The sequence below is a fragment of the Corvus cornix genome, chromosome 2 (genome assembly GCF_000738735.6).
Source record: "Corvus cornix cornix isolate S_Up_H32 chromosome 2, ASM73873v5, whole genome shotgun sequence".
NCBI classification, from domain to species: Eukaryota; Metazoa; Chordata; class Aves; order Passeriformes; family Corvidae; genus Corvus; species Corvus cornix.
Genome location: NC_046333.1, coordinates 109,948,708 through 109,960,206, shown reverse-complemented (window position 1 = coordinate 109,960,206; position 11,499 = coordinate 109,948,708).

The following is an 11,499-nucleotide window of genomic DNA, read 5'->3' as shown; positions in this document are numbered from 1 at the left end:
AGCACCTCATAAACTGGTTGTACTTTGACCTGAAACAAAAAATAGTTCTTAGCTATTAAACATCTCAGCTGTGAGTTTCCAACTTGCTTTTTGTCAATGGTAAATATAAATTCAATTCAGACAAGTTCATATGAAGAGAAATTTAAACACCAGGAAGTGTGGTTTTATTCCCACGTGATAATAGAAAACTGGACTTGACATTTCTCTGCCTTTCATTTTTTCACTAATAGTCAGTCTTGTGGTGAAAGGGTAACATCACTTTTTAGAGCAATGTGTACTAACCTTTTCCTACACAGGGAGGCAAGATCTGTTGTGTGAGAGCAGGAAATGTCAGCAGTGGTGTCCAACTGCTCACACATTTGGGCAGGTTTTCTCAGAGCTCCAAACCAAGTTATAGACGGGGGTCAACTCAAAATGTCCAACCACCACCAGAGGGTTTCAAAGCCTTTCACTGCCACATGTAGGCTGTTCATGGCCTCAGACAGGTTCAGGATGCTGCAAGGATGTTCTGTGAGCAGTATTTTCCCCTTAGGTTAGGGAATTGCAAATTATTAATTATAGGAGAGAAACCAGCCTGCAAGGCAGAGCATGAAAGCAAACCACTATATAAATTTAGCTGAAGTGGTTAAGATGTCTGTTGAGGAGACAAAACTCAAAGTTAAGGTATTCCACTCTTTTCCTCACCATCGTCCTCTTCCCTCAAAGCTGAGAAAGTAATTCTTCAGGGAATAGATACCACAGAGAATTTTGAGTTAAAAAGGACCCACAAGGATCATCAAAGTGCAACTCCTGTCCCTGCACAGGACAGCCCCAAGAATCACACCATGTGCCTGAGAGCATCGTGTGGAAATACCTGGGAGGAGATATAATCCAGGTGACATTAATTTTGCTGCAAATGTATTACATGGATTAATGTAGGTCTGTGTCAGGTTCCTTTAGTGACCCATAATGTTTCTGCACCTGCATATTTATGGCACCACACCTGGAATCACTGAAGTTTCAAAAGCCTCTCAGAACTCCAAAAACTCTCACTTATGAGAAAAACCTTGAAGCAGCTTCCCAAGCATCCTGCAAGGCCTCAGGGCTTACAGAAATATCATATGAGACATAAGAAATGTTCCTTTGAGTCACAGAGAATTAGACTCCATACAGAAAGAATTCTTCAGGCAGTGAATGACTAAGCCTGATGCCATGAAGATGATCTGGGGGCTCTGTTGCAGCCGTCCTGGTGGAAGGTCATGGAAGGAGAGTTCTTTATAATTTTTTCCTGTGACGTGATGTAAGTTCTATAATGTCAAGACACTACAGCCAATAAAAATGTTTACAAAGGAATATGAGAAAAAAGGCTGAAGAGATGTGTCATCTTCAAATCTGACTTTAAAATACAAAAGGGTGCCAATTGGAAAAAAAATGCAAAATATATTTGGTGGGCAAGAAGATAGAGTAAGGGCCAGCTAAGCGAAACAGTTGAGGACAATGACAAATGCAAAAATGATGCAGTTGGGTGAAAGGATTGTACCTGTCCTTTTAAGAAGTTGGACAAAGTAAATGAGACGAGAGAAATCCCTGAATACTTAAGTAAAGAGCTTGAGGGAGAAAACGGAATGTCTTATGTATTTGATGCAGAGCAAAGTCGTTTAAAGGGCTGATGGATTTTGTGTGAGAGCAGTTGTTACTCAGCTAGAGGCGGGGAGTTCCACAATATATTGGTATTATCTGTGGCTGTAGTCTCTGTATCCCCTAAACTAAGTAGCAGGATGAGAAAAGGCACAGTGAATATCAAAGGCATATAAAAGAATTTCTACAAGAAGAAGGAATTTGCTGGTAACTGCACTCCACTATTTTATGTCTACCATTACTTTCTGTGGGCAAAATGCCAGCAAAATGAAGCGTCTAGAGAGAACCATAATTTATGATCTGCTGTTTTGAGTTTGTGGACCACTGAGCTGGGCCTGCTTCATAATTAATTTGTTCCTTCTGCAGGTGTTTTCAAGTGATGCCTCTCATGATTGCACAGAGACTGTACCAGATCCCTGGTGAGAGAGGTGGGGTTTTCTTGTGGCGCGTCCCATCTCCAACACTTCAGGAACTTCCCCTGAGGCAGAACAGCAGTGTTCAGAGGTAGCTAGGCTACTACCTCTGTAGTGTGTGCACTGCTAGTAAAAGGGGTAATTTGGATGTTAGCATACCTCCTTTTATTTCCAATTTGTCTAAAGAACAGAAAACTGCGAAGTTGAGTTTTGCCTCACTGGTACTGTTGCCACAGAGTAACTCTTGATGGCTATGGAAGGAAAAACCAGCCCAACAGGGCCAGTGAGTTAATTTTCATTTAGACAGGGATTTAAACCAAACCAAACCAAGCCCAAACCCCAAACCCTTGCTGTTCAGAGAAAAAGGACTTGTTTGATGGGGCCATAGGCACTTGTTCTGTCTGTTCCCTGAGCTCTCTGGAGTGTTTATCTGTCAGCAGAGTAACTGCTGGGAGGGATGGCAATGGGATCAGGCCATGAGGTACTAACATTTATAACCCACTGTGTTTTTAATGATCTCTGTTAAACACAGGGGAAAAAACTTCTGATGCTAGAGTGGAAAATCTAAAAAACTACCCATTTCCAAAGCCACCAGTGACTGCAGAGGGATTCCAGTTTCTATAAACAGAATAAAAAAGTGAGCAGAACTTCTTCCAAATTTGTGCCTGGTTAAGGAGCCACAGATACCTGCCTATGGGTTGTGGAGGTCATGGTAACAACTGTAGACTGAAGGAAATCTGGAGTGCAGAAAAGCTATGGGTTGGGAGCCTAAAGAAAATGCTACCTAAAAGGAAAGCATGAAAAATATTGAAAAAGGAGTTTAGCTCAGAGGAGGAAGAAGAGGGATGGGACTATAACAGCATTTTATCTATTATTCAAGGCTGTTGCAAAGAGGAAGGGGATAATTTATTTTGTGTAGCCATCCTGGATAGATCAGGAAGACATTAGGACAAACTTTATAACAGTAACATATTTCTGAGCCTAGTAGAACACCAACACTGCCATAAGGGGACCATATAGGCTCCTTCATGTGACACTCTTAAAAATGCTCCATAAAAGTATCTATCAGGAAGAGCAAACTAGAGCTGGCCATGTTTTGTCACTCTGCAGGTGAGATCCACATTGAACAACCAGAAATTAGGACTGTTTCTACAAAACCAAGCAATGCCAAACCTTAAGGTTTCGTGTGTAATGGAATGGGGCAGGTGGTGACCTTCCAACTAAAAGAAGTGTTCACTGCATTGCCCACAGGTTTTAGTTGAGAGTGCAGAAAGATCTTAGTTGCCTGAGCACATGCTGGTCTTTTCTGTTTATCTGTTTTCTGTAAAGTGAAAGCTCTTTACCTTTGTTTCTGATCAGTGCCAACACTTCATGGAGTGCTCTTAGGGCTCAACGCCCTTCTGGCTCTTTTGAAAAGCTTTCTTACACAGAAGTGAGGGAAGAGCAGAACAGATGCTTAAAAATGGCTGTCAGGTGAAGATATCCTCTTTGGGAGATACAAGCACATGATATTTATATGTGTGTATGTCTATATAAATAGGAACACACGGTAAAGCTGTATTCTCTATTGTGAAAGAGTAGCTTTATTTTAGCTTCACTTTAGAACACCTTAAAAAGAAATGAAGAAGGAAGTGGGAAACCAGTGTGAGTTTCTTCCAGTCCTTGGGAACTGACCCTGATCACCATGACATTTCAAAAATAGAGTGTGACCTGTCTCTAACATCTGCCAGGTCACTTGGCACTCACAGTTGTGTCAGAGCAGAGGCCACAGGCTTGTGTGTGTTCAGTTTGTGTAAATGTTCCTTAACCTGGTCCTCCTCCATGGAGGGCAAGTTTTCCTGTATTCAGACTTTTCCTGCAGGACAGAGCCTCAGAAGAGGAGTCAGTTGCAGGCTGATGATTCGCTGCATGCGAGCTGGAAGCTAATTTGAGTTGATGAGCTTTGGCTCTTTATGTCAGTTCTTTGAAAGAAACATGGGATGTGCTGGATCACCTCTCCTGTGGGATGGCGATAAACAGAGACAGCCCAGCTGCCCTGGCAACTGGGCTGGGGGGCACATGGTCTGCCTCTAATCAGACACAGAAGAACAGCAAGTGAGACCTGAGAATCTGCAACATTCAACATTATCTGAAAGGACTGAGCTGTGGAAAGCAAACTTTGGGTTTTTTCCTCTCTCTTATATCTCAACTGCCAAGTTATTGATCTGGGGATATGTTCAAAGACACAAGGTCTCAGGTGCAGCACAGCACTGGAGCACAGCTTCCCCTGCAGAGAAGCCAAGGGGCTGTGAATGTGTGAGATCCTGAGACGGGGTATAAGAGACTGGGGGAGCAGGCACTGGTCTGAGAGAATTTCATGCCAAGAGCTTTTGTCTTTTTGCTTGAGACGCTTCTTCTCCAGCTGAGAGGTATGTCTGGCTTGCGTAAGAACTGCTGTCAGAGCTGACCAAAGCTTTTTAACTAAACAAGGAACACTTCTTTTAAACAGATTTTTTTTCCATTAAAAGATGATGTTCTGGCCAGCTATTATGCAGTTATACTAAGGGTTTCTGTGTCAGAATGAATTGAAGCTTAAAAGAGGGTATTACGTGACTGGACTTGTAAATCTTCTGGGTTACATGCAGGGGCTATTACAACATTGGGAAGCATTTGGTCAGACTTTAATTTCTATCTTCCCAAACCAAAAAGTTTTGCTGTTTACAGAGGAATGTAGGAATGAATGGGGGGGATCATCAACACAGGTCATGATATTGTAGGTGTGACGTCTCTTGGAAATGGGTAACAACTGAAACAAGTCTGGCAGTATTTGTGTTTCAGAGGATTGCTCATAGCTGAACGATGCTGGCATTTTCTATGTCATGTAATGTTGAAGACTGAGGTTTTTGCCTTTTGCCTATCAGATTTAAATATGGGAATGTTGTAAATAAGTATTAGGGCTGTCAGGAACAGTTGTTGTCGGTAGCGATCAGGATTCATGCATGGCACATATGCTTTCTGGCATCCTTCAAACCCCAATATCAAATTCTCACTGATAGCCAAGATATTTCATGACTGAAATATGCTATTTTTCTTCAAAAATCCAGCCTTCTCTCAGAGATAGAACCTTTATACAACTGGGATTTTCTAAGCAGCTACAGGTTGTGATCCTGACTGTCATAGGAAGAAAAATCATTTTGTGCTGTTTTCCCTTGGCCAAATGGGAGATAGAGGCTCTGAACTTCATGGTGTCAGTGTCCCATGGCAGTGGGACCAAGATTTTTTGCCTACATATTCAGCCTGGAAGATGCTTCTGAGATTTGAAGATTGCTTCTGAGCAAGAGGATTCCCTGGTAAAACAGATGCTTGATGTTGATCCTGTAGGCCTTTTACTTTCTTATTTCTTGGCACAAGGTTCTAGGAAAGAACAGTGCTGTGGAGGGGAATAGGCATTATGCTGTCCTGTCTCCTGGACCAAGTGGGGGGACTGAAGGGTTTTTCCTTCTCGTTCTCTTCCATTTGAACTACTCGGGTCTGAAGAAATCTGCTTTTTATCATCTGCCTAGCTGGAGGAAGCCACAGACCAGGCAATTGTAAGTTACAGTGTGTTTTCTCTTGCTTCCAAAGAGGAGCGATACAGCTCCTTGGTTGGCAGTATAGGTGAGCTGGAAGATCATGCCCAGTCCTCCAGGAGAAGGCAATTTTAGCTCTCTTTCAGAGAAACAATTTCAGAGTTATGGTCTCCTATCCTTCAGGAATGAGGACTCCATTTCACTTGAAGACCTCCCTCTGTACATTGCTGGGTATCCTCTTTTCCTGGTTAATGGTTGTTTACTCCCCTTTTCTGTTTGGGCTCTTTCCTCCAAGGAGTTATCCCAAACACTTGCAAGAATTTGGAGCCGTAAAAAATTCCTGGAAAATATTTTAGTTTTTGTCCTTTGTTGTGTGGCAAAACCCAACAACTGTGCAAATTTCTTGAGCAGAACTGTAGTATTAAAATAATTTTAGCATCCCTTTGGCGTGAGTCAAAAAATCATGTCTAGTCTCACCACGTAGCTCTGCAAGTCTTGGTATTTATTTGCTTTCTGTTGATGCGCTGAAGAAATGTATTTTTGATGAGTCATATTCCCAGAAAAACTTTCCCCTTTCCTTCAAGCTTGACCAGTAGGTCAGTTTAGAACAGTAATATTTCCTGAAGGTTGTTCATAAACATTGGCTTTAAACTCTTCCTTTGACCCAGACTCAGGGTCCCAGTCTGAGAAACATGCAGCTTTTTCTAGCTGCTAGAAAAATTCTCTCACAATTTCTAATGTAAGATAATTCAAAGTGTTTTGAGATATGGAAATCTTACCTCTTCCAACTTAGAAAAACAACAGCTACAAGTCTTCCCTGTTCCACTTTAATTTTTCAAGGAAGAAGTTGAAACAATAGTGAGGAGATATCTCCCATTCATTATCCATTGTCAGTTTATCACTGGCAACTGGGATGATTATGGAAATAAGCAACATTTCTGGAGAAATAATTTGGATCTGTTCAGAGCTAATTCTAATCTGAAAGGACTAAAATCCTTCTATATGTCTGTCAAAAGTTCATCTGTATCAGAGAGCGGGGAGCGAGGAGCAGTGTCAGTCTGTAAAGCACCAGGCAGCACGAGTGGCTGATCTTTGTGGTGTCAGTGTCAAATCACATGCTTACAGAAAGGGCCTTTTTGGTTCAGAGTTGGCAAACATGGCTTGTTCTGGAGCCCATCATTCCAGTATCACATTTGCTCCTTGTTAGTGTTTTTCCCCTTCAGTCATCACCCCCTCCTTGTTCATTTTCTAGCTGGTCTGGTGTACTTGATCACATCGCTTTGGCAGTCTAGGACGTAAATTTGAAGGGAATTGAATTCTTCCTCACAAGAGGGGGACTGACAGTATGACACCAGAGAAGAGATTCCCTCATCTGTTGCAGACCGTAATTTCTAAGGAGTGCTTTTTCACCTTCTGTGAGGATGTACATGGTTGTGTGCATATCGCAGTGAGGTGAAGCTGGGCGTTGTAAGCTCTGAAGCACAAGAGATACGACATTTTCATGAGGAAAGCAGCAGTTGTGTTATTAACTGGTGGCTTGAAGGAAATTTTCAGGCCAGGTACCTTCTTTCATTTGGCAATTAACATCCAATGCCAGCTGTATTTGTACAGAAATCCTAGTTGAGAGTGTTCCATTAGTAGTAGACTGACAGGTTTCTTAAAGTGCCATCTGTGATTCTTAGAGGGTGCTGTGACAGCACCAAAATAACTTCAGAAGAGCCTGCAGCACAGAGAGAGAATGAGAAATTCCTGGTGTATTTATCCTACTCACAACAAAAAAGGGAATTGAAGCAATAGATTCCTGCAGGGATAACAAGGCATCTTATTTCCACCTCTTTCTTATCCTTACCTCCCTTTGCTCAGAACTAACTTCTTCTCACTGAACTTCCTGGCTTCAAGGAGGTTCCTGTGGCAGCACCTGATCCTGACACTGAACTTTATTGCTAAATTCTTGTTGAGGGGGAAAACTGCCTTCTCTTGGCTTTTCCTACAGGCCACAAACTCTATTCTTACTTTGATGTAGGGTTCCATTAAATCTACAGTGTGAAAGAAAATTGAATTTCGAGTCACTCATTTTCAGGTTTTGTTTTGGCAAGGATTCTCAAAACCAAATAAGGGGTCTTAAATAGGACTTTTTAAAAAAAAGTCAAAATGAGGAAAATAGCTGCTTCCCAAAGGCATTGTAGCAAACAATGGAAAAGTAGAAAGTAGATGGAAAGTAGAAAATCTGTCTGTCCTTTTCCACCTTACAAATGAGATGGAAAATAGAGTACTTGAGAACCTTCAGAGATTTATATAAAATATAGAGTCCCATTACTGTTTCAGTTATTGAAACAAGTAGAATAAAAGTACAAATACTCTGCCAATTACACTGGATAAATTGGAAGCCTTGGTAAGAATATTCAGCTAACTAAAGAAACCAGAACTACATGATGAAAATGTTTTCTCATTTGCTGGAAGTCTACTTTCCCCTCTCCTCCTGGCCAAAACTACAGTATGAATCCAGTGAATAGGACCAGCAGTGATAACCAGCCAAAACAGGGGAATTTTGGCTGTTCTGAGGAGTATCTGCCATGCTCAGCTCTGCACCTTTGGGCCTGCCTTAGTCTCTGTTCTTTCATTTTTCTTTTATTTTCAGAATTCCTGAGAGAATTGCTACTGAAAACAAAGTAATGTGACATGTGATACAGAAATAGGGGAAATAAACCTGAAGAATGCCTTTTTGAGGAGATATTAGAAGTTAAGGGGATTGCTGTAATGAGGTGTTCTCAAGGTACTCAAATCCCCTTCCAGTCCTTCACTTCCCTTGCTGTCAGCACTGCTGGCAGAGTGAGCGTGGTACTCTCTTGGAATGTCTGAAAGCACCAGCTTGAAATTTAATTCAGCACATTTTTTAGAACCTTTCCACATTTCATACCTTTTTAAAAGCAGATACAGAATTCTTATGTGACAACAATTTTTACATTAAATTTCCTTTGTTTGATTTTAAACCTTTTTTATGTAATCCACTCAGAGATGTTGACTTCTAATGTGCAAAATTAATCACTGTACTCAGCCCTAAAGCTATCGCAAATATCTACAAAAGGGGAAGTTCTTGGAAACTGCTTAGGTGGCAGGTTTCTGAAGATTTAGCAGCTTGGGAATTCAAGATTAAAATGGCTTTACTGGTCCTGAGAAAGTGAAATTTTAGATAAAAATTTACTGTAAAAGAATCAGAAGAAATATTTGGAGTGTTCAGAAAAATGAGGATTTCCAAACACTGCAAGTAAGAACAATTGGAAATGACTGCTCATGGGATTCTCAAAATGTTGTTTAATTGAGGTTTTCTGAGTTTATTTTTATCAACAAGGATGTGGTTTTATTTACTTGATCTTTAAAATTCCTATATCTGGTTTTATTTTCTTATTTTGATATCACACAGAAGGCTGACACTGTAATTCTTACACTGTTTTTGCACAAGCTCTGGTGCTAGAAATATGACAGAGAGAAGCTGAGTAGAGTAGCCTCCAGGGACTAGAGTTTCCATAACAGAAAGAATTAAATAAGCTACAACAACCTCGAAGTGATTTTCATTTAGAGCGGCAAGTGAAAACTGTGGTACAACACACACACTGTCAGAGGCACAAACACCCATCACCTCAGCATGTCTGGGTGAGAGCTTTTTAGCTATTCAGAAAAGAGAGGGCCACACTTATCACAGACAAATTAAGAATAGGGTTGGATGCTTTTTGGATGTGGGACACTGCATATATGGGGAATACCAGTGCTGTTTTGTCATGTCTGGAGGACTCTTTTAAAGCATGGAATGTGTGGCTTGAGTGCTCCTCTGTGAGTCCATCCAGCACTGGGAAAACTCTTCTTTTCTCAGCATGGGATTTCATTCTCCAAAATTCATTCCAAAGACAACAAGGATAAAACCCAAGAAAGTCTATCTCTGACAAGTGAGCAGACTACTTTGGAAAACCAGGAGCACAAGTGGTTTTCCAGTTACCCATGACGAGCTGAAGAACTGCATATTCTAGGGTAGAATGTCTTTTCTTTAACAAATAGGAAATTTTATTCTGCTAGGAGAGAGAGAACACTGGAAACAGAGTACTAACATCTGAAGTGAGCTCAGCCTTTCCTCATGAATAGCTTGCCTTGGGACAGAAGCAGATGAATGTCCTGTCACTGTCTTTGTTACTGTCTCTAGAGGGCAGTCCCATGCCGCAGCACTGGCCACCAGGAAAGCGCTGGAGCTGAGGCTTTTGATGTGAAGCATTGCTGCTGCATTTGCTTCATGAAAGGAGCAAACATTGGTAAAATTAAAATGTAATGAATGTTATTAGTCTTATGCACGAGGCTTAAATTCTCCCTGAGTGAACACCTGGTGAATGAACATGCAGCTTCTTTGGTTTCATTGGAGGTGTCCTGGATTACAGAAGCTGAGGAGAGAAGATTTTGTGTAGAAACAAGTGATGGGCTACAGTGACAATAAGCAGCTTATAGGAACCTGTAGGGAAGATGGCAAGCTGAGTTTAGATACTCTCTCTTATTACACTGAAAGAAAGAAATGCAGCTACAAGGTCACTATTTAATGTTGGTACACAGCAGTGAGTTAAAATGCAGTGGATTTAAGTGCTGTGTGAACTGGGCTGTTTGCTGAGATGACTTAAATTCTCCAGGTGCCTTTTTTTCACATACCCCATGTTTCCCTCAAGTCAAACATGTAAAGCTGTCCTGCCACTTCATTGGGAGCTGCTGTCAGTGGAGCAAGAGCCAGCTGCAGTACACAGTGATCAAGCAGGAAACAAGAGATTCCCCTTTGCAAAAAAAACTCAATGGAAGTAAAGAGAAAGTGAGAAATTATCAACAATGGAAATGTATTATCTCAAACAAGGGCCTGAGAATATATCTGGAGGATTTTGCTGAGCTTTCATCATCATATTTTTGTGGTAATTTCCATTTGCCAAGAACAGCTTCAGATAATCTCTCTAATACTGGTTAAGACAATACATCTGTGAGAGGAGAAAAAAACCAAACAAATAAAAGGATTGGCCTTTTCTAGACTTTTTCCTTTTTTTCTGATTGTGGTAGAAGAAAGTTTCACCTGAGGTCTTTGCCCTTAAATTGTGTGATGTGACAAACCTTGTATGTGGGAGATTTTACTTATCTGGGTATGGCACTAGCAGATATATTGACATTTTTTCACATGTCTGTGTCCTCACTTTGCTCCTGCTCTCACATGCATGGGCAGTGAGGTCTCAGGGGGGTGTCACAGGTCTGGCCCCAGAGCAGGAAAGCAAGTGGTAACACTGGCATTTTTCGGAGTTGTGCCATTGTGTATTTCAGACCAACATGAAGACAGCTGACAGAAGCTCTTTCTCATTATTGTAACTCTATTCATAACAGATTTTTCTAGGAAAAGCTGAGCAATATCCCTCTTGTCTTGACTTCATAGTAGCACCTGTATTTATGTTCAAAGCTGACACTCAGGATACCTGAAATACAGACTCTCTTAAATTTAATAATCCCCTTCCTGAAATTTGAGAGAGTTCAATCTGTTGTAGTTTAAGGGGACATTAAGTAATGTCCAAGCTTTATATTCTTAGCTAAAGTCAGAATATTACTTGAGCACTTAAAATGGGACTTAAACTTTTAGAAGTCTGACTAAGCCCAGAAATATGACTATGGAAGCTCTTGCTTGGAGGCTGCCTGTGCTTTGAGGCTCCATGAAAATGCCTCTGGAAGCATAAAGGTTTCCCAAGTTCTTACAGTTTTCTTTAATCTGTCTTGCCCTGCACATTAAGTGGCTGTCACTTTCCTAAAACTTATTAACATAACTACACCGTAGCTCAATTTAAGCCCACTTTAATCTGTTTATTAGCAATTTAATATTTCTACTAAAAATTAACAATGAAACACAGTTAACATTATGATTA